A 23,238-nucleotide genomic window follows, 5' to 3' on the forward strand; every position below is an offset into this window, starting at 1 on the left:
TTCTAAATTTTTGCAATAATTATATGAGTTCTTTTGACTAATGTTGAGTCCATGTATTATACGCACTTTTACCTTTCCTTCATTGCTAGCCTCTTCGGTACCGTGCATTGCCCTTTCTCACCTTGAGAGTTGGTGAAAATTTCGCCGGTGCATCCAAACCCCGTGATATGATATGCTCTATCACACATAAAACTCCTTATATCTTCCTCAAAACAGCCACGATACCTACCTATTATAGCATTTCCATAGCCATTCCGAGATATATTGCCATCCAACTTTCCACCGTTCCGTTTATCATCATGACACACATTTCTTTTGTCATATTGCCATTGCATGATCATGTAGTTGACATCGTATTTGTGGCAAAGCCACCATGCAAAAAATTTCATACATGTCACTCTTGATTCATTGCACCATCCCGGTACACCGCCGGAGGCATTCATATAGAGTCATATCTTGTTCTAGTTTTGAGTTGTATTTCATGTGTTGTAAATCAATATAACTGTGATGATCATCATTATTAGAGCATTGTCCCCAAAAAGAAAAAAAAGAAAGGCCAAAAGAAAAATAAAGAAAAAAATAAAGGCCAAAGATAAAAAATAAAAAAAGGCCAAAAAAGAAAAAAAAGAAAAAAAATAAATAAAAAGGGGGCAATGTTACTATCTCTTTTCCACACTTGTGCTTCAAAGTAGCACCATGTTCTTCATATAGAGAGTCTCATATGTTTTCACTTTCATATACTAGTGGGAATTTTTCATTATAGAACTTGGCTTGTATATTACTACGATGGGCTTCCTCAAAATGCCCTAGGTCTTCGTGAGCAAGCAAGTTGGATGCACACCCACTAGTATTCTTTTGTTGATCTTTCATTCATTTATAGCTCTAGTGCATCCGTTGCATGGCAATCCCTACTCCTCATGTTGACATCAATTGATGGGCATCTCCATAGCCCGTTGATTATCCTTGTCAATGTGAGACTTTCTCCTTTTTTGTCTTCTCCACACAATCCCCATCATCATATTCTATTCCACCCATAGTGCTATATCCATGGCTCACACTCATGTATTGCGTGAAAGTTGAAAAACTTTGACATTATTTAAGTATGAAAAAATTGCTTGGCTTTTCATCGGGGGTGTAGAATTTGGCAACATTTTTGTGTGACGAAAATGAAGCATAGTCTAACTATATGATTTTGTAGGGATGAACTTTCTTTAGCCATGTTATTTTGAGAAGACATGATTGCTTTTATTAGTATGCTTGAAGTATTACTATTTCTTATGTCAATATGAACTTTTCTTTTGAATCATTTGGATTTGAACATTCATGCCACAATAAAGAAAATTACATTGAGAATTATGCTAGGTAGCATTCCAAATCAAAAATTCAGTTTTTTATCATTTACCTACACGAGGACGAGCAGGAATTAAGCTTGGGGATGCTTGATACGTCTCCAACGTATCGATAATTTTTTATTGTTCCATGCTATTATATTACCCGTTTTGGATGTTTATGGGCTTTATTTTACACATTTATATCATTTTTGGGACTAACCTACTAATCGGAGGCCCAGCCTGTATTGTTGTTTTTTTTGCGTATTTCAGTATTTCGAGGAAAAGGATATCAAACGGAGTCCAAACGGAATGAAACCTTCAGGAGCATGATTTTTGGAACGAACGTGATCCAGAGGACTTGGAGTGCAAGCCAAGAAGCAGCCGAGGCGGCCACGAGATAGGAGGGCGCGCCCCCTGTCTCGTGGGCCCCTCAGGCGGCCACCGACCTACTTCTTCCTCCTATATATACCCACGTACCCCAAAAACATCCAGGGAGCCAACGAAAAACAATTTCCACCACCGTAACCTTCTGTATCTGTGAGATCCCATCTTGGAGCCTTCGACGGCGCTCCGCCGGAGGGGGAATCGACCATGGAGGTCTTCTACATCAATACCATAGCCCCTCCGATGAGTTGTGAGTAGTTTACCACAGACCTTCGGGTCCATAGTTATTAGCTAGATGGCTTCTTCTCTCTTTTTCGATCTCAATACCATGTTCTCCCCCTCTCTTGTGGAGATCTATTTGATGTAGCTCTTTTTGCGGTGTGTTTTTTGAGATCCGATGAACTGTGGGTTTATGATCAAGTTTATCTATGAGAACCATTTGAATCTCCTCTGAATTCTTTTATGTATGATTGAGTTATCTTTGCAAGTCTCTTCGAATTATCAGTTTGGTTTGGCCTACTAGATTGATCTTTCTTGCAATGGGAGAAGTGCTTAGCTATGGGTTCAATCTTGCGGTGTCCTTACCCAGTGACAGCAGGGGTTGCAAGGCACATATTGTATTGTTGCCATCGAAGATAAAAGGATGGGGTTTATATCATATTGCTTGAGTTTATCCCTCTACATCATGTCATCTTTATTAATGTGTTACTCTGTTCTTATGAACTTAATACTCTAGATGCATGCTAGATAGCGGTCGATGTGTGGAGTAATAGTAGCAGATGCAGGCAGGACTCGGTCTACTTGTCACGGACGTGATGCCTATATACATGATCATGCCTAGATAATCTCATAATTATTCGCTTTTCTATCAATTGCTCGACAGTAATTTGTTCACCCACCGTAATACTTATGCTATCTTGAGAGAAGCCACTAGTGAAACCTATGGCCCCCGGGTCTATCTTTTATCATATAAGCTTTCAATATACTTTTATTTGCATCTTTACTTTTCCTATCTATATTATAAAATACCAAAAATATATTTATCTTGTCATACTATCTCTATCAGATCTCACTTTCGCAAGTGGTCGTGAAGGGATTGACAACCCCTTTATTGCGTTGGTTGCGAGTTCTTTGTTTGTTTGTGTAGGTGCGTGGGACTTTTGAGGAGCCTCCTACTGGATCGATACCTTGGTTCTCAAAAGCTGAGGGAAATACTTACGCTACTATTGCTGCATCACCCTTTCCTCTTCAAGGAAAACCAACGCAAGCTCAAGACGTAGCAGCCATGAAATCAGAGATATGATCCATGTATGAGAACAAACTGTGGACTTTGGTGGACTTGCCCGATGATCGGCAAGCCACTGACAATAAATTGATCTTCAAGTGGAAGATAGACGCTGATGATAATATCACTATTTACAAAGCTCGACTTGTCACAAAAGGTTTTCAGAAAGTTCAAGGGGTTGACTATGATGAGACTTTCTTACTCGTAATGATGCTTAAGTCTGTCAGAATCATGTTAGCAATTGCCACATTTTATGATTATGAAATCTGGCGAATGGATGACAAAACTGTTGTCGGCGTTCTGGGAACCAGGGTACCCAGACATGCATGCCTGCTGCTCACGACATGGCTTCATCGGCGGCCTGGTACGGCCCAACTTCAACTACGGAAAGACAAGACCCTCGCAAGGGACCAAGCCTCGTGAGGCGGGCGACTTCAAGACCTCCCAAGGGAGCGGCCTCCTTAGGCTGCCTCTTGAGTGGAGCGGAGATTTCTACGCAAGACTCAGCCTCACGAGGCTGAAATGACATCAGCCATGAAGATCAAGGCCAGGCACACGCCAGCGGGCGCAGTAGAGAAGGTTTCATCTTTGGTGCAAAGGAGGCAAGCGCAAGTGTGGAGTCCGAAGGAATCAGCCAAAGGTTGCCGTTTGCATGCAACGAGACCAAGAACGCTAGAATGGCAGGATGGATGTCATCATCGAGCCCACCACAACGTCACACTCAGAGAATTTGCAGGCAAAGACCACCTTTCATCAGGATTAGATGTACTTCTTGTTCCCCTTCAAATATGGTCGTTTTGGGATCCCTTCCCGCCTAAGTTTTGGAGGAAGAGGACCAAGGCCACTATAAATAGGGCCTAGCCACTGCCGTAGAAGAGGGATGGTCGGTCGATCAACTCACCAGGTGATCAACTCATCAAACCACCAAGAGCTCATCACAAGAACATGCCTCCTGAGGTTGTTCTTCCTCTTGTACTAGTTCATCCTCAGCCCCTCGCGAGGCTAGTCCACCACAAAGCAGGAGTAGGGTATTACACCACAAGGTGGCCCGAACCTGGGTAAATTGTTGTGTCTTTCTCTGTTGTGTTCATCGAGCTAGGTTGTGAGAGCAGCGGATCGAGATGCTTGAGAGGTTGAGTTCTTTGCACACGCCCCTGAGTTCAAACCTTTCTTGGGTCCACGGAGCCCGGAATCCGACATTTCGCGTGCCAGGTAGGGGGCGTGTCGGAGGTCAGCCTCTTCACCAACCACGTTCCGCCTTGCCGTTCCTCCATGGCGGGCACCGCTCCTTCTGCTGGACCGCCGAGCGCGTTCGGAGGCGCTCCGGGCTTCCGGGCCATTTCCGCCGCCTTGTGGCAAGTGCAGTGGCCTCCGAAGTTCAAGACGGAGCTGCCGCCTCGCTATGACGGTGCGGTAGAGCCTATGGGGTTCCTCCAGGCATACCAGGAGGCCATCTGGGAAGCGGGCGGAGATGAAAAGGTCATGGCCAAATGGCTCCCCATGGCGCTCGCGGGCATGCCATGCACCTGGCTGCTCAGCTTACCAGATTCTTCGGTAGCTTCATGGGAGAATTTTCGTGGGTTATTCGCCGCACGTCTTGCGGTTCCAGCACACCACGTCGTCACCGCCATCCTCGACGGGTCGCAGGCGCCAGCTCCGGACCGCCACACCAAGCAGTTCTTCTGTCAGATGGGGGCTCCTCCGTCCCTACGAGGGGCCCCTCCGGGCTGGGTGGCACACCAGGCTGACCTCACCTACGACGCCAGAGATCACCCCAAGACCACGGCTAGCGCAGGCGCGTTGCCCATGCTCTGCACCACCGCCATCTGCAACATGGCGGTAACCAGGACCCTCATCGTTGGTGGCACCGGCCTCAACATCCTCTCCGTGGATGCGTTCGGCCTGTTCCACGTTCCTCACGAACGACTCCTCCCCACCAAGCTGTTTTCTGGAGTGGTCGGCGGCTCCACCTGCCCAGGGTGGCAGATTCATCTCCCCATCACCTTCGGGACACGCGACCACTACTGCACCGAGCTCACCGACTTCGACGCTGTGTGCATCGGGCTCCCGTACAACGCCATCCTCGGGTACCCGGCCCTCGCCAAGTTCATGGAGGCGACTCACCCCGGCTACAACATTATAAAGATGCCAGGGAGCAGCGACATCCTCGTTGTGCCGGGAGACACTAGGGATGCACTGGCAGCCCTCAAGCTCGCCTTCAAGACCGCGGCGGCCACGCGGCCAAGTGCGGAGAGTGCCCCAAAGGGCCCGGGGGCTGCCCCGATGAAGAAGAAGTCGTTGTTTTCACAAGAACGAGCCAAGAGGAAGCAAGTACCGATCAACAAAGATGGGGAGTTAGGAGCCACCTTTACCATAGCGTTGGTCTCCCCTGAGACCAGGAGGAGGAACTGGTCAGCTTTCTCCGTGCGAATAAGGATGTCTTCGCGTGGCAAGCAACGGACTTGGTAGGCGTCCCGCAGGGGGTGATTGAATACCACCTCAGGGTGTGCCCCCACGCTCGCCCCGTGAAGCAGAAGGCGCGGCGCGAAGCTCCGGAGAAGCAGTCGTTCATCGTCCAGGAGACCCGCAAACTATAGGAGGCCAGTGTTATCCAGGAAGTTTGACACCCGGAGTGGTTGGCGAACCCGGTCATCGTCCCCAAGAAGGGCGGAAAAGATCACATGTGCGTTGACTTCACAAGCCTGAACAAAGCTTGCCCTCAAGATCCATTCCCTCTTCCTTAGATCGACCAGATCATCGACTCCTCAGCCGAGCTCGATCTGCTGTGCTTCCTAGATGCCTTCTCAGGCTAGCATCAGATCTAGATGGTGGTGGAAGATGTAGAGAAGACGGCCTTCCTGACTCCATGCGGGGTGTATTGCTACACATGCATGCCATTTGGGTTGTGCAATGCTGGGGCAACATTCCAGCGGTTGATGCACATCGCATTTGGCAAGCAGCTTGGAAGAAACACGGAGGCTTACGTTGATGATATAGTGGTCAAGTCCCGGGAGGCAAGAACTATCGGATTTCGGGTTCCGGCAGACCCTTGAGGTTCAAACTCTGGGGTGCGCGCGAAGATCTCTGTCCTACCACCTCACGTCTCAAAGCCTCGCAAGGAATCTAGGCTAGAAAGAAGAACACACAGGGGACACGAGGTTTATACTGGTTCAGATCACCATTGTGGTGTAATACCCTAGTCCAGTGTGTGGTGTGGTGGATTGCCTCAGGGGCTGATGATGAACAATACAAAGGAAGAACAGCCTCGCGAGGGATGTTCTTGTGGTGGTGATGCCCCTTTGGAAGGGTTGGCTTTCTCTCTTCTTCCTCCCTTCCTACTGTGGTGGCTAGTCCTATATATAGAGAGAGGCCCTGGTCCTCTTCCCAAATAATGAGCGGGAAGGGCGCCAACAATTGGCCATTTTGAAGGGGAACATCTAGTACACTTATCCTGACTAAAGTTGGTTTTCGACTGCCAAAGACTCTGACGGTGATGCCGTCCTAGGCTCCACGGTGACCTCCATCCTGCCGTTCCACTGGTCTTGGTCTTGATCTTGTTGCATCAAAATGTTAACCTTTGCCTGATGCCTTGGCCTGTTCTTGCCCCTTTGCACCAAAGGGGAAACAAGGACACTGCGCAGGCCGGCGCCCGCCTGGTCTCGATCGTCATGGCTTGCATCACGGGCACCTCGCGAGGTACCCCTGCCTTGATCTCTTCACCTCCTCGTGAGCCCGCCTGATGAGGCTGCTCCTGAGGAAGCTTCCTGTCGTCCGCCCCGCGAGGCTTGGCCCCTCGCGAGGGTCTAGAGCTTGAGATGATGAAGCTGGGCTGCATTGGGCCTCCGCTTGAGCCATGCCGCAGGCCGCAGACAGGCAAGTCTGGGGACCCCCATTCCCAGAACGCCGACAATAGCCCCCGGGCCCAAGGCGCGCCCGGACTTGGCTTAGCAGAGAAGCGAAGGGGCAAGTGCGAAGTGTCGTGGGCCCCAATAGCCTACGGCCTTGCGCGCCGCATGGCGATTGATTGGACGTGGGCGTCTCTGCTTCCCCACAACGCCTCGGCAACCGTCCGACGTGACTAGTCCCTGCATGCAAAACGGGGCATGATTACCTGCGATCGTGGAGGCCGCCGGTTGGCCTCCCCCGGCTATAAGTATGGAACAGCGTGAGCCCTTCCAGTCCATCTTTCCTTGCTCCGCCCCTTCTTCTTCACCTCTCCCCCTTGGCTCATCGCGCCCCATGGCGCCCACGAAGAGGTTTTCGGCCGTGGAGAAGGGGAAAGCCCGACGGGAGGGGCCTGACTCTCCTCCAGCCAAGCACGGCCGGGGCCGCCCCTGCAAGCATCCCGCGACTCCCGTGAAGACTACCCGAGGCCTCGGCGGAGGCCGCTTGATCGGCGGGGGGAGATGCGCCATGGCCCCCCTGCCCTCGATTCCATTCTGCGGAGGTGCTGCCAGAGTTCATCGTCTGGTCGGAGGATCCGGCCGGTACTTGGCTTCAGCTCCCTTGCTTCTTCGCCGGCGAGCCGCCAGCTGGTGCCACAAGCGGGCTCTGGTTCCAGGCGGATGGCTGCTGCAGCAGGGCCTCTTGGGTGGCGGTGGAAGTTTCTGTTGCTGGAAACGTGGCGTTCACTCGCGGCTGGCAGACGTTTGCCCACGCGCGTGGTCTTGGCCAGCGATGCGCTCTCCACTTCAAGTTTGACGGTGACGCCACCCTCTTCGTGAGGGTGTTCGGAGGAGATGGCTGCCGTGCTGGGTGCTGCCCCGAAGGTGATGACGACGGCCGATCGCTCATCCTTAGCGATGGCAGCGGCAAAGACGGGGTCGGGCATGCGCCCGGCGGCATCCGCAGCTCTTCAAGCTTCGGCGACTCTCCTTCCGATGGTAGCTCCTCCAGTGGCAGTCGTGACCAGCCACCGCATAATCGTGCTCGCTTCGAGGGGGAGGTGGATCGTCCCACCGCCATGCCCAGGTGAAGCGTGAAGAGGAGACGGCTTGAGCTCTGGAAGATGACACAGATCTTCTTCTTCGTGCTGTAGACGGTCGAGCCATGCCTATTTTGCTTCATGTGCATAGAGAGAGAAGTATGCAGCCCCACAGGGGCATGCTAGACTATTGCTTTTAATTATCATGTTGTTCCTACTATCTTCATGCCATGATATGGTGCTGCATGCTCATGCATAGGAACAACTTAGCTCGGTAGGAAGGATTCGTTGCGGCGCCAGCCTCGGGAGGCTTCGGCCAGAGGCCTTGTCATGGGTCTTCGAGGCCTGTAAGAAGAAACTTGTCGGAGGGTTAGGTTTCAGCCCCCGGCCGCAGGGGTGACCAGCTCGAGCCCGACGTTTGTGTCGTGATGCCCGTGGAGCATTGACTGGGAGGAGTGCTCCTGCTGCGAACCTAGGGCGAGGAACCTCAAGAAATTAAACCAGGCGACGCTCGCGAGGGTGCCCGCGCAGCCTCCCTCGCGAGGGTCGCGAAAGGAAAGAAGGTTCAAGCGAAGGGCAAAGACGGAAAACACGGGCTGGGCGCCGCACAACACTGAAAGCAACTCCAACTAAAGCTTCAAACAAAGAAGAACTAACCAACTCTAGAAAGCAAATGAAAAGCCGTGTCCAGCACATAATCTAGTCTTCGACGTCTTCTCACCAGCGCGGAGCTAAGTACTGCCACTGGGCGTGGGCGGGAGCCCCTGAGGCCCAGGGGCGGCACTCCGGAGACTCCGGGGCATGTACAGCCCCACTCATTATTACGTGAAAGTGTCACGGGCGGTGAGCTTCACAGGCATTGGCCTTCTTCACAGGAACCGAGCCTTTTCTTGAGGGGGGGAGCGAGCTTCACAGGCATTGGCCTTCTTCACAGGCATCGGGCCTTTTCCCAAAGTGGCAAGCTTCACAGTCATTCGCCTTCTTCACATGCTCCAGGCCTTTTCCCAAAGCAGCAAGCTTCACAGGCATTGGCCTTCTTCACAGGCTCCGGGCCTTTTCCATAGGCACTGGGCCTCGCTCAGGGGTAGAACCTCCGGAGGTGTTGAATGTTCCACGCGTTCGGAATGGGCACCCCTTCCTGGGTCTCCAAGCGCGTGGAGCCGTGCCTGGAAACATGAACAACCTTGAACGGGCCCTCCCACATGGGAGAGAGCTTGTGCAGCCCCTCCCTGGAGAGGACCCGTCTGAGCACGAGGTCCCCTACCTCAAGAGTTCTATGGTGGATGTTGTGGTAGTGGTATCGTCGCAGCGCCTGTTGATATCTTGCCGCCCGCAGTGCGGCCTCTCGACGGCATTCCTCCCCCAGCACGAGATCCGTCCTCCGCATGGCGTCCTGCTGCGCCTCGTCGAACGCCAGGATCCGCGCGGAACGACTCCTAACCTCGTGAGGGAGGACGGCCTTAGCTCCGTAGACGAGGAAGAACGGGATTTCACCAGTCGACTTGGTCGCGGTCGTGCGGATAGACCACAACACCGACTGGAGCTCGTCGTACCTGCCCCTGCCGCAGGCCTCCAGCTTCTTCTTGAAGGTCCTGGTTTTGAGGCCCCTCAAGACCTCCGCGTTGGCTCGCTCAGCCTGGCCATTGCTCCGAGGGTGCACTACCGAAGCGTAGCATATCGGCGTTCCAAGGTTAGCACAGTATGTTTTGAATAGATTGCTGGTGAATTGCGAACCATTGTCGGTGATGATGCGGTTAGGCACCCCGAATTGGCTCACGAGGCCCTGATGAACTTGACTGCGGAGCCCGCTGGGATGGTGCGGACAGCTTCCACCTTAGCCCACTTGGTGACCTTGTCCACGGCAACGTAGAGGTAGCGATAGCCCCCTGGCGCCCGAGGAAACGGGCCCAAAATGTCTAGCCCCCAAACCGTGAATGGCCATGAGAGGGGTATGGTCTGCAGGCCCTGAGCCGTCTGATGGATCTGCTTGGCGTGGAATTGGCAGGCTTCACAAGCCTTCACCAGCTCGACGGCGTCGTTGAGTGCTGTGGGCCAATAGAACCCGTTGCGGAACGCCTTGCCAACGAGGGTTTGTGATGATGAGTGGTGCCCACAGTCTCCACCGTGTATGTCCGCCAACAGCTCCTTCCCTTGCTCCCTGGAAATGCAACGTAGGGACACGTCGTTTGGTCACTTTCGGAAGAGCTCTCCGTCTTGGATGCAGTAGGCTGTGGCCTGCCGCGCCACGCGCTCCGCGTCCTCCTCCTTCTCCGGCAGGGTCCCTTGCGTCAAGCAATCCTTGAACTCTGCGGTCCAACATCCCTCCTGAGGTTCTAGAGCCAGAAGCAAGCGTGCCCCTGAGGTTGGGCCACAGGACGGGGCTCCCGAGGCAGGCGGTTGAGGGAGCTCCTCCCAAGGCTGTGTCGTGCTTGATAGTGATGGCGTTGCCGAGGGTTTGAAGAGTCGTTCCTCGAAGACGCCAGGCTACTGAGGCAGCCGTCTGGATGCCCTCTTGGCGATGTCATCAGCCTCTTGATTGGTACCACGAGGCAGGTGTTGCAACTCCATCCCCCAAAACTGTTTCTCCATCCTGCGGACCTCCGCGAGATACGCTTCCATGTGCTCGTCCTTTGGCTCGTATACTTTGTTGGAGAAGTTGACGAGGAGTTGTGAATCGCCCTTGATGATGAGGCGCTTTACCCCCAAGGCGACTGCAGCTTTCAAGCCCGCTATCAGGCCTTCGTACTCCGCTATGTTGTTGGAGACCTTCTCTCCATGCTGGAAGCAGAGCTGCACAACATAGTAAAGCTTGTCCTGAGTGGGGGATATGAGCACTGCGCCAACCCCCACGCCATGTCGTGAGAACGCTCCATCGAAGTACATGACCCAGCCGTCCGGCGCTTCACTTCCCGGGGAGAGCGACCGGTCGTCGCCCATTTTGAGGCCCGGTGCCTCTGTCCACTCCGCCACAAAATTTGCAAGTGCGGCTCCCTTGATGACCCTGGTCGTGCTTAATTCTAGCTGAAACGCTTGTAGTTCGATGTTCCATTCAGCGAGCCTCCCAGCTGAGTTGGGGCTCCTGAGTACCCTTTCCAAGGGGTATGCTGAGACGACCTTGATGGGATGGCCTTGAAAGTAGTGCCGCAGCTTACGCGAGGCCACTAACAATGCGAGGAGGAGGTTTTGGGGCATGAGGTACCGCGCCCTCGCGTCCCATAGCACCGTGCTGACGAAGTAGACAGGGTGCTCGACGAGGTTGAGGGTGCTGGTGCTGCCCCCGTCCTTCGGGGGTTGAGGTGCCTCCTGAGGCGACGAAGCCCCCAACGCTCGGTCACTTGGAGAGGCCTCTTCCGCTCTAGGTGTGCTCCCCTGCTGAGGTTGATCCTTTTCTGCTGAGGTCATGGTCTCCGCGAGGCCTTCTTGGCCTTGCTCTGCTTCGGATGGGACGACGGCTGCGGCCTTGGTCCGGCGCTCCTCTCTAACCACCACAAGGGCTACGCTGGCGGAATAGGGGGTGGCTACAAGGTAAAACCCCAGGGGTTCCCGATGCCGCGGAGCCACCATCACCGGAGGGCTGGTAAGGTACTGCTTGAGATCTTGGAATGCCCTACCGGCCTCTTCAGTCCAGTCAAACGGTCCCTTCTTCTTCATCAGCTTGAAAAAGGGCAATGCCCGCTCCCCCAACCTGGAGATGAAGCGTCCTAGCGCGGTTACACGCCCGGTGAGCTTCTGCATTTCTCTGATGGTCTTCGGCGGGCTCATGTCTTCGACTACCTTGACCTTCTCTGGGTTGGCTTCGATGCCCTTGTGGGACACGAGGAAGCCCAAGAGCTTGCCCGAAGGGACCCCAAATACGCACTTCTCCGGATTGAGCCACAGATCCAACTCACGGAGGCTCGTGAAGGTTTCTTCCAGGTCCTGTATCAGGGTTTTCGCCTCCTTAGACTTTACCACAATGTCATCGACATAAGCTTCAGCGTTTCTCCTGAGCTGCCGGCCCAAGGCGATGTGCATCAGCCACTGAAAGGTCGCTCCTGCGTTGTGTAGCCCAAACGGCATGCAGGTGTAGCAGTACACTCCGCATGGGGTCAGGAAAGCCGTTTTCTCCACGTCTTCTACTGCCATCTTGATCTGGTGATAGCCCGAGAAGGCATCCAGGAAGCACAATAGGTCACACTCAGCGGTAGAGTCGACGATCTGGTCGATGCGAGGGAGCGGAAACGGATCCTGCGGGCAGGCCTTGTTGAGGTTGGTGAAGTGGACAGACATGCGTTCCTTCCCTCCCTTTTTTGGCACGACAATTGGGTTGGCCAACCAATCTGGGTAGCGGACCTCGCGAATAACCCCTGCTGCCTTTAACTTGCGGGTCTCTTGGATGATGAAAGCTTGCTTCTCAATGGACTGCCGCCTTGCCTTCTGCTTCACGGGGTGCATGTTTGGGCACACGTTGAGATGATGTTCAATCACATCCCTTGGGACTCCTGCCAGCTGATCAGGCTCCCACGCAAACACCTCCTTGTTAGCGCGCAGGAACCTGACCAAGGCCTCCTCCTGCGCAGGCTCGAGGTTGGCACCTATGGTGAAGGCGGCGCCACCAGATCCATCCTCGTTGACCGGTACCTACTTGGTCTCTGCCTTGTCTTGGCTAAATAGATGTTTCTTCTTAGCTGGCGCAGCCCCCTTGGGCTTGAGGACATCTGCGCTGGCGGGCTGCGCCACCGTGGCCGTCTTGAAAGCAAGCTTGAGCGCCTGCAACACATCCCCGGTGTCTCCGGACATGGTAAGGATGCCGCTACTCCCGGGCATCTTCATGAGGTTGTACGTCGGGTGAGTCGCTGCCATGAACTGGGCCAAGGCTGGGTAGCCGAGGATGGCATTGTACGGGAGGCCGATGGGGGCGTTGTCGAAGTCGATCAGCTCCGTGCAAAAGTTGTCGTGAGGCGGGATCTTCCCCAAGGGGTCGGTGGAACCGCCTCCGACGCCCGAGAAGGTCCTACTAGGCTGAAGCCGTTCTAGCGGCAACTGGAGGAGGCTGAAGGCCTCCACTGAGAGCACGTTGAGGCCGGCACCACCATCGATGAGGGTCCTGGTGACGGCCACTTGGCAGATGGTGGGGGTGCATAGCATCGGGAGCGTGCCCGAACAGGCGGGGTTGGAGGGGTGATCATCCGAGTTGTTGGTCAGATCGTCCTTGGGTGCCACCCAGCCCGGGGGGGCTTCTCGGCGCTTGAGGGCGGCACCGATCTGGCGGGCGAACGACTTGACATGGCGGCTCGAAGGTGGTGCCTGTGATCCGCCCAGGATGGCCGCGATGACTAGGGGGTGCCGGCGCGGCATGATGGGCAAGGAAGAGGTCGCGCAACTCCTCCCAGGAGGCCACAGAAGCCGCTGGCAGGTGGAGCAGCCACATGCGTAAGACGCCAGTGAGGGCCTTGGGCAGCCAGTTCGCCATGGCCTTGTCGTCGCCCCGGGCCTTGAGGATGGCTTCTTCATACGCCGGTAGGAAGGCCTGCGGGTCGGCCATGCCGCCGTAGTGCGGCGTCATGTCTGGCTTGACCTTGCGCGGCCACTTCACCTATTGCAAGGCGGGGACCAGGGCTCGGAGCCCCTGGTCTCCGTGCCGGCGCCGTCGGCTGGACGGGGCGGTGCGCTGGCCGCCATGAGGGCAGAGCGCGGTGTAGCTGGGGAACGGGTCGGTGGAAGGGAGAGATCCGGTGCACCCCTACCTGGCGCGCCAAATGTCGGATTTAGGGTTCCGGCAGACCCTTGAGGTTCGAACTCTGGGGTGCGTGCGAAGATCTCTCTCCTACCAACTCACGTCTCGAAGCCTCGCAAGGAATCTAGGCTAGAAACAAGAACACACAGGGGACACGAGGTTTATACTAGTTCAGGCCACCATTGTGGTGTAATACCCTAGTCCAGTGTGTGGTGTGGTGGATTGCCTCAGGGGCTGATGATGAACAATACAAAGGAAGAACAGCCTCGCGAGGGATGTTGTTGTGGTGGTGTTGCCCCTTCAGAGGGGTTGGCTTTCTCTCTTCTCCCTCCCATCCTATTGTGGTGGATAGTCCTATATATAGAGAGAGGCCCTGGTCCTCTTCCCAAATAATGAGCGGGAAGGGCGCCAATGTTGGGGAACATTGCAGAAAATAAAAAATTTCCTACGGTTTCACCAAGATCAATCTATGAGTTCATATAGCAACGAGAGAGAGGAGTGCATCTACATACCCTTGTAGATCGAGCGGAAGCGTTCAAGGGAATGGGGTTGAGGGAGTCGTACTCGTCGTGATCCAAATCACCGGAGATCCTAGCGCCGAACGGACGGCACCTCCGCGTTCAACACACGTACGGTCAGCGTGACGTCTCCTCCTTCTTGACCCAGCAAGGGGGGAGGAGAGGTTGATGAAGATCCAGCAGCACGACGGCGTGGTGCTGGATGCAGCAGGGATCCCGGTAGGGCTTCGCCAAGCGTCTGCGGGAGGGAGAGGTGTAGCAAGGGGGAAGGGAGGCGATAAGTGCAAGGGTGCGGCTGCCCTCCCTCCCCCCTCTATATATAGGGTCCCCAGGGGGCGCCGGCCCTAGGAGATGGGATCTCCTGGGGGGCGGCGGCCAAGGGGGGTGCCTTGCCCCCCAAGGCAAGTGGAGGCGCCCCCTCCCCTAGGGTTCCCAGCCCTAGGCGCAGGGGGGCCCAGGGGGGGCGCACCAGCCCACCAGGGGCTGGTTCCCCTCCCACTTCAGCCCATGGGTCCCTCTGGGATGGGTGGCCCCACCCGGTGGACCCCCGGGACCCTTCTGGTGGTCCCGGTACAATACCGGTGACCCCCGAAACTTTCCCGATGGCCGAAACTCGACTTCCCATATATAATTCTTTACCTCCGGACCATTCCGGAACTCCTCATGACGTCTGGGATCTCATCCGGGACTCCGAACAACTTTCGGTTTACTGCATACTCATATCTCTACAACCCTAGTGTCACCGAACCTTAAGTGTGTAGACCCTACAGGTTCGGGAGACACGTAGACATGACCGAGACGGCTCTCCGGTCAATAACCAACAGCGGGATCTGGATACCCATGTTGGCTCCCACATGTTCCTCGATGATCTCATCGGATAAACCATGATGTCGAGGATTCAAGCAACCCCGTATACAATTCCCTTTGTCAATCGGTATGTTACTTGCCCGAGATTCGACCGTCGGTATCCCAATACCTCGTTCAATCTCGTTACTGGCAAGTCACTTTACTCGTACCGTAATGCATGATCCCATGACCAGACACTTGGTCACTTTGAGCTCATTATGATGATGCATTACCGAGTGGGCCCAGAGATACCTCTCCGTCATACGGAGTGACAAATCTCAGTCTCGATCTGTGTCAACCCAACAGACACTTTCAGAGATACCCGTAGTACACCTTTATAGTCACCCGGCTACGTTGTGACGTTTGGTACACCCAAAGAACTCCTACGGTGTCCGGGAGTTACACGATCTCATGGTCTAAGGAAAAGATACTTGACATTGGAAAAGCTCTAGCAAATGAACTACACGATCTTGTGCTATGCTTATGATTGGGTCTTGTCCATCACATCATTCTCCTAATGATGTGATTGCGTTATCAATGACATCCAATGTCAATAGTCAGGAAACCATGACTAACTGTTGATCAATGGGCTAGTCAACTAGAGGCTCACTAGGGACATATTGGTCTATGTATTCTCACATGTATTACGATTTCCGGATAATACAATTATAGCATGAATAAAAGACAATTATCATGAACAAGGAAATATAATAATAATCCTTTTATTATTGCCTCTAGGGCATATTTCCAACAGTCTCCCACTTGCACTAGAGTCAATAATCTAGTTACATTGTGATGAATCGAACACCCATAGAGTTCTGGTGTTGATCATGTTTTGCTCGCGGAAGAGGTTTAGTCAATGGATCTGCGACATTCAGATCCGTATGTACTTTGCAAATATATATGTCTCCATCTTGAACATTTTCACAGATGGAGTTGAAACGACGCTTGATGTGCCTGGTCTTCTTGTGAAACCTGGGCTCCTTGGCAAGGGCAATAGCTCCAGTGTTGTCACAGAAGAGAGTGATCGGCCCCGATGCATTTGGTATGACTCCTAGGTCAGTGATGAACTCCTTCATCCATATTGCTTCATGCGCTGCCTCCGAGGCTGCCATCTACTCCGCTTCACATGTAGATCCCGCCATGATGCTCTGCTTGCAACTGCACCAGCTTACTGCTCCACGATTCAACATATACATGTATCCGGTTTGTGACTTAGAGTCATCCTGATCTGTGTCGAAGCTAGCATCAACGTTACCCTTTATGACGAGCTCTTGTCACCTCCATAAACGAGAAACATGTCCTTTGTCCTTTTCAGGTACTTCAGGATATTCTTGACCGCTGTCCAGTGTTCCTTGTCGGGATTAATTTGGTACCTTCCTACCAAACTTATGGCAAGGTTTACATCAGGTCTGGTACACAGCATGGCATACATAATAGATCCTATGGCTGAGGCATAGGGGATGACACTCATCTCTTTTTTATCTTTTGCCGTGGTCGGGCAATGAGCCGAGCTCAATCTCACACCTTGCAATACAGGCAAGAACCCTTTCTTGGACTGATCCATATTGAACTTCTTCAATATCTTATCAAGGTATGTGCTTTGCGAAAGACCTATGAGGCGTCTCGATCTATCCCTATAGATCTTGATGCCTAATATGTAAGCAGCTTCTCCAAGGTCCTTCATTGGAAAACACTTATTCAAGTAGGCCATAATGCTGTCCAAAAGTTCTATATCATTTCCCATCAAAAGTATGTCATCTACATATAATATGAGAAATGCTACAGAGCTCCCACTCACTTTCTTGTAAACACAGGCTTCTCCATAAGTCTGCATAAACCCAAACACTTTGATCATCTCATCAAAGCGAATGTTCCAACTCCAAGATGCTTGCACTAGCCCATAAATGGATCGCTGGAGCTTGCATACCTTGTTAGCATTCTTAGGATCGACAAAACCTTCCGGCTGCATCATATACAGTTCTTCCTTAAGATAGTCATTAAGGAATGCCGTTTTGACGTCCATCTGCCATATCTCATAATCATAGTATGCGGCAATTGCTAACATGATTCGGACGGACTTCAGCTTCGCTACGGGAGAGAATGTCTCATCGTAGTCAACCCCTTGAACTTGTCGATAACCCTTAGCAACAAGTCGAGCTTTATAGATGGTAACATTACCATCTGCGTCCGTCTTCTTCTTAAAGATCCATTTGTTTTCTATCGCTCGCCGATCATCGGGCAAGTCTGTCAAAGTCCATACTTTGTTTTCATACATGGATTCTATCTCGGATTGCATGGCTTCAAGCCATTTGTTGGAATCTGGGCCCGCCATCACTTCTTCATAGTTCGAAGGTTCACCGTTGTCTAATAACATGATTTCCAGGACATGGTTGCCATACCACTGTGGTGCGGAACGTGTCCTTGTGGACCTACGAAGTTCAGTAGCAACTTGATCCGAAGTACCTTGATCATCATCATTAATTTCCTCTCCAGTCGGTGTAGGCACCACATGAACATTTTCCTGAGCTGCACTACTTTCCGGTTCAAGAGGTAGTACTTCATCGAGTTCTACTTTCCTCCCACTTACTCCTTTCAAGAGAAACTCTTTTTCCAGAAAGGATCTGTTCTTGGAAACAAAGATCTTGCCTTCGGATCTAAGGTAGAAGGTATACCCAATGGTTTCCTTAGGGTATCCTATGAAGACGCATTTTTCCGACTTGGGTTCGAGCTTTTCAGGTTGAAGTTTCTTGACATAAGCATCGCATCCCCAAACTTTTAAAAACGACAGCTTAGGTTTCTTTCCAAACCCTAATTCATACGGTGTCGTCTCAATGGATTTAGACGGAGCCCTATTTAAAGTGAATGTAGCTGTCTCTAGAGCGTATCCCCAAAATGATAGCGGTAAATCGGTAAGAGACATCATAGATCACACCATATCCAATAGAGTGCGATTACGATGTTCAGACACACTGTTATGCTGAGGTGTTCCAGGCGGCGTGAGTTGTGAAACGATTCCACATTTCCTTAAGTGTGTACCAAATTCGTGACTTAAATATTCTCCTCCATGATCTGATCATAAGAACTTTATCTTTCGGTCACGTTGATTCTCTACCTCATTCTGAAATTCCTTGAACTTTTCAAAGGTCTCAGACTTGTGTTTCATCAAGTAGACATACCCATATCCACTTAAGTCATCAGTGAGAGTGAGAACATAAAAATATCCTCCACGAGCCTCAACGCTCATTGGACCGCACACATCAGTATGTATGATTTCCAATAAATTGGTTGCTCGCTCCATTGTTCCGGAGAAAGGAGTCTTGGTCATTTTGCCCATAAGGCATGGTTCGCATGTGTCAAATGATTCATAATCGAGAGACTCTAAAAGTCCATCAGCATGGAGCTTCTTCATGCGCTTGACACCAATGTGACCAAGGCGGCAGTGCCACAAGTATGTGGGACTATCATTATCAACTTTACATCTTTTGGTATTCACACTATGAATATATGTAACATTACATTCGAGATTCACTAAGAATAAACCATTGGCCAGCAGGGCATGACCATAAAACATATCTCTCATATAAATAGAACAACAATTATTCTCGGATTTAAATGAGTAGCCATCTCGCATTAAACGAGATCCAGATACAATGTTCATGCTCAAAGCTGGCACTAAATAACAATTATTGAGGTTTAAAACTAATCCCGTTGGTAAATGTAGAGGTAGCGTGCCGACGGCGATCACATCGACCTTGGAACCATTCCCGACGCGCATCGTCACCTCGTCCTTCGCCAGTCTCCGCTTATTCCGAAGCTCCTGCTTTGAGTTACAAATATGAGCAACGGCACCGGTATCAAATACCCAGGAGCTACTACGAGCACTGGTAAGGTACACATCAATTACATGTATATCACATATACCTTTAGTGTTGCCGGCCTTCTTGTCCGCTAAGTATTTGGGGCAGTTCCGCTTCCAGCGACCCTTCCCTTTGCAATAAAAGCACTCAGTCTCAGGCTTGGGTCCATTCGTTGACTTCTTCCCGGCAGCTGGCTTACCGGGCGCGGCAACATCCTTGCCGTCCTTCTTGAAGTTCTTCTTACCCTTGCCTTTCTTGAACTTAGTGGTTTTATTGACCATCAACACTTGATGTTCCTTTTTGATTTCTACCTCTGCTGACTTTTGCATTGAAAATACTTCAGGAATAGTTTTCACCATCCCCTGCATATTGTAGTTCATCACAAAGCTCTTGTAGCTCGGTGGGAGCGATTGAAGGATTCTGTCAATGACCACCTTGTCCAGGAGGTTAATGTCCAGCTGGGACAGGCGGTTGTGCAACCCAGACATTTTGAGTATGTGCTCACTGACAGAACTATTTTCCTCCATCTTACAACTATATAACTTATCGGAGACTTCATATCTCTCGGCCCGGGCATGAGCTTTGAAAACCATTTTCAGCTCCTCGAACATCTCATATGCTCCGTGTTGCTCAAAACACTTTTGGAGCCCCGGTTCTAAGCTATAAAGCATGCTGCACTGAACGAGGGAGTAATCATCAGCACGTGACTGCCAAGCGTTCATAACGTCTTGGTTCTCTAGGATGGGTGCTTCACCTAGCGGTCCTTCTAGGACATATGCTTTCTTGGCAGCTATGAGGATGATCCTCAGGTTCCGGACCCAGTCCGTATAGTTGCTACCATCATCTTTCAGCTTGGTTTTCTCTAGGAACGCGTTGAAGTTCATGTTGACATGAGCGTTGGCCATTTGATCTACAAGACATTTTTGCAAAGATTTTAGACTAAGTTCATGATAATTAAGTTCATCTAATCAAATTATTTAATGAACTCCCACTCAGATTAGACATCCCTCTAGTCATCTAAGTGTTACATGATCCGAGTCGACTAGGCCGTGTCCGATCATCACGTGAGACGGACTAGTCATCATCGGTGAACATCTCCATGTTGATCGTATCTTCCATACGACTCATGTTCGACATTTCGGTCTCTGTGTTCCGAGGCCATGTCTGTACATGCTAGGCTCGTCAAGTTAACCTAAGTGTTTTGCATGTGTAAATCTTTCTTACACCCGTTGTATGTGAATGTTAGAATCTATCACACCCGATCATCATGTGGTGCTTCGAAACAATGAACTATCGCAACGGCGCATAGTTAGGGGAACACTTTCTTGAAATTATTATGAGGGATAATTTTATTTACTACCATCATTCTAAGTAAACAAGATGCAAACACATGATAAACATCACATGCAATCAAATAGTAGTGACATGATATGGCCAATATCATATAGCTCCTTTGATCTCCATCTTCGGGGCTCCATGATCATCTTCGTCACCGGCATGACACCATGATCTCCATCATCATGATCTCCATCATCGTGTCTCCATGAAGTTGCTCGCCAACTATTACTTCTACTACTATGGCTAACGGTTTAGCAATAAAGTAAAGTAATTACATGGCGTTAAATCATTGACACACAAGTCATACAATAATTAAGACAACTACTATGGCTCCTGCCGGTTGTCATACTCATCGACATGCAAGTCGTGATTCCTATTACAAGAACATGATCTCATACATCACAATATATCATTCATCATTCATCACAACTTTTTGGCCATATCACATCACAAAGCAATTGCTGCAAAAACAAGTTAGACATCCTCTAATTCTTGTTGCGTCTTTTACGTGGCTGCAATAGGGTTCTAGCAAGAACGTTTTTCTTACCTACGAAAAAGCCACAACGTGATTTGTAAACTTCTATTTTCCCTTCATAAGGACCCTTTTCATCGATTCCGCTCCAACTAAAGTGGGAGAGACAGACACCCGCTAGCCACCTTATGCAACTAGTGCATGTCAGTCGGTGGAACCTGTCTCACGTAAGCGTACGTGTAAGGTCGGTCCGGGCCGCTTCATCCCACAATACCACTGAAGCAAAATTAGACTAGTAGTGGCAAGAAAGTTGACAACATCTACGCCCACAAAGATTTTTGTTCTACTCGTGCAAAGAGAATTACGCATAGACCTAGCTCTGATACCAGTGTTGGGGAACGTTGCAGAAAATAAAAAATTTCCTACGGTTTCACCAAGATCAATCTATGAGTTCATCTAGCAACGAGAGAGAGCAGTGCATCTACATACCCTTGTAGATCGAGCGGAAGCATTCAAGGGAACGGGGTTGAGGGAGTCATACTCGTCGTGATCCAAATCACCGGAGATCCTAGCGCCGAACGGACGGCACCTTCGTGTTCAACACACGTACGGTCAGCGTGACGTCTCCTCCTTCTTGATCCAGCAAGGGGGAAGGAGAGGTTGATGAAGATCCAGCAGCACGACGGCGTGGTGGTGGATGCAGCAGCGATCCAGGCAGGGCTTCGCCAAGCATCTGCGGGAGGGAGAGGTGTAGCAAGGGGGAAGGGAGGCGCCAAGTGCAAGGGTGTGGCTGCCCTCCCTCCCCCCCTCTATATATAGGGTCCCCAGGGGGGGCGCCGGCCCTAGGAGATGGGATCTCCTAGGGGGGCGGCGTCCAAGGGGGTGCCTTGCCCCCCAAGGCAAGTGGAGGCGCCCCCTCCCCTAGGGTTCCCAACCCTAGGCGCAGGGGGGCCAAGGGGGAGGCGCACCAGCGCACCAGCCCACCAGGGGCTGGTTCCCCTCCCGCTTCAGCCCATGGGGCCCTCCGGGATGGGTGGCCCCACCCGGTGGACCCCCGGGACACTTCCGGTGGTCCCTATACAATACTGGTGACCCCTGAAACTTTCTCGATGGCCGAAACTCGACTTCCCATATATAATTCTTTACCTCCGAACCATTCCAGAACTCCTCGTGACGTCCGGGAGCTCATCCGGGACTCCGAACAACTTTCAGTTTACTGCATACTCATATCTCTACAACCATAGCGTCACCGAACCTTAAGTGTGTAGACCCTATGGGTTCAGGAGACACGTAGACATGACCGAGACGGCTCTCCAGTCAATAACCAACAGCGGGATCTGGATACCCATGTTGGCTCCCACATGCTCCTCGATGATCTCATTGGATGAACCACGATGTCGAGGATTCAAGCATCCCCGTATACAATTCCCTTTGTCAATCGGTATGTTACTTGCCCGAGATTCGATTGTCGGTATCCCAATACCTCGTTCAATCTCGTTACTGGCAAGTCACTTTACTCATACCATAATGCATGATCCCGTGACCAGACACTTGGTCACTTTGAGCTCATTATGATGGTGCATTACCGAGTGGGCCCAGAGATACCTCTCCGTCGTACGGAGTGACAAATCCCAGTCTCGATTCGTGTCAACCCAACAGACACTTTCGGAGATACCCGTAGTATACCTTTATAGTCACCCAGTTACGGTGTGACATTTGGTACACCCAAAGCACTCCTACGGTGTCCGGGAGTTACACGATCTCATGGTCTAAGGAAAAGATACTTGATATTGTAAAAGCTCTAGCAAACGAACTACACGATCTTGTGCTATGATTAGGATTGGGTCTTGTCCATCACATCATTCTCCTAATGATGTGATCGCGTTATCAATGACATCCAATGTCCATAGTTAGGAAACCATGACTATCTGTTGATCAACGGGCTAGTTAACTAGAGGCTCACTAGGGACATATTGGTCTATGTATTCACACATGTATTACGATTTCCGGATAACACAATTATAGCATGAATAAAAGACAGTTATCATGAACAAGGAAATATAATAATAATCCTTTTATTATTGCCTCTAGGGCATATTTCCAACAGCCAACAATTGGCCATTTTGAAGGGGAACATCTAGTACACTTATCCTGACTAAAGTTTCTCTTCGACTGCCAAAGACTCTGACGGTGACGCCGTCCAGGGCTCCACGGTGACCTCCATCCTGCCGTTCCGCTGGTCTTGCTCTTCTTGCACCAAAACGGTAACCTTTGCCTGATGCCTTGGCCTGTGCTTGCGCCCTTTGCACCAAAGGGGAAACAAGGACACTGCGTAGGCTGGCGCCCGCCTGGTCTCGATCGACATGGCTTGCGTCACGGGCACCTGGCGAGGTACCCCTGCCTTGATCTCTCCGCCTCCTTGCGAGCCCGCCTGACGAGGCTGCTCCTGAGGAAGCTTCCTATCGTCCGCTCCGCGAGGCTTGGCCCCTCGCGAGGATCTTGAGCTTGAGTTGATGAAGCTGGGCTGCACTGGGCCTCCGCTTGAGCCACGCCACAGGCCGTAG

Source organism: Triticum dicoccoides, chromosome 2B (assembly GCF_002162155.2).
Source record: "Triticum dicoccoides isolate Atlit2015 ecotype Zavitan chromosome 2B, WEW_v2.0, whole genome shotgun sequence".
NCBI classification, from domain to species: domain Eukaryota; kingdom Viridiplantae; phylum Streptophyta; class Magnoliopsida; order Poales; family Poaceae; genus Triticum; species Triticum dicoccoides.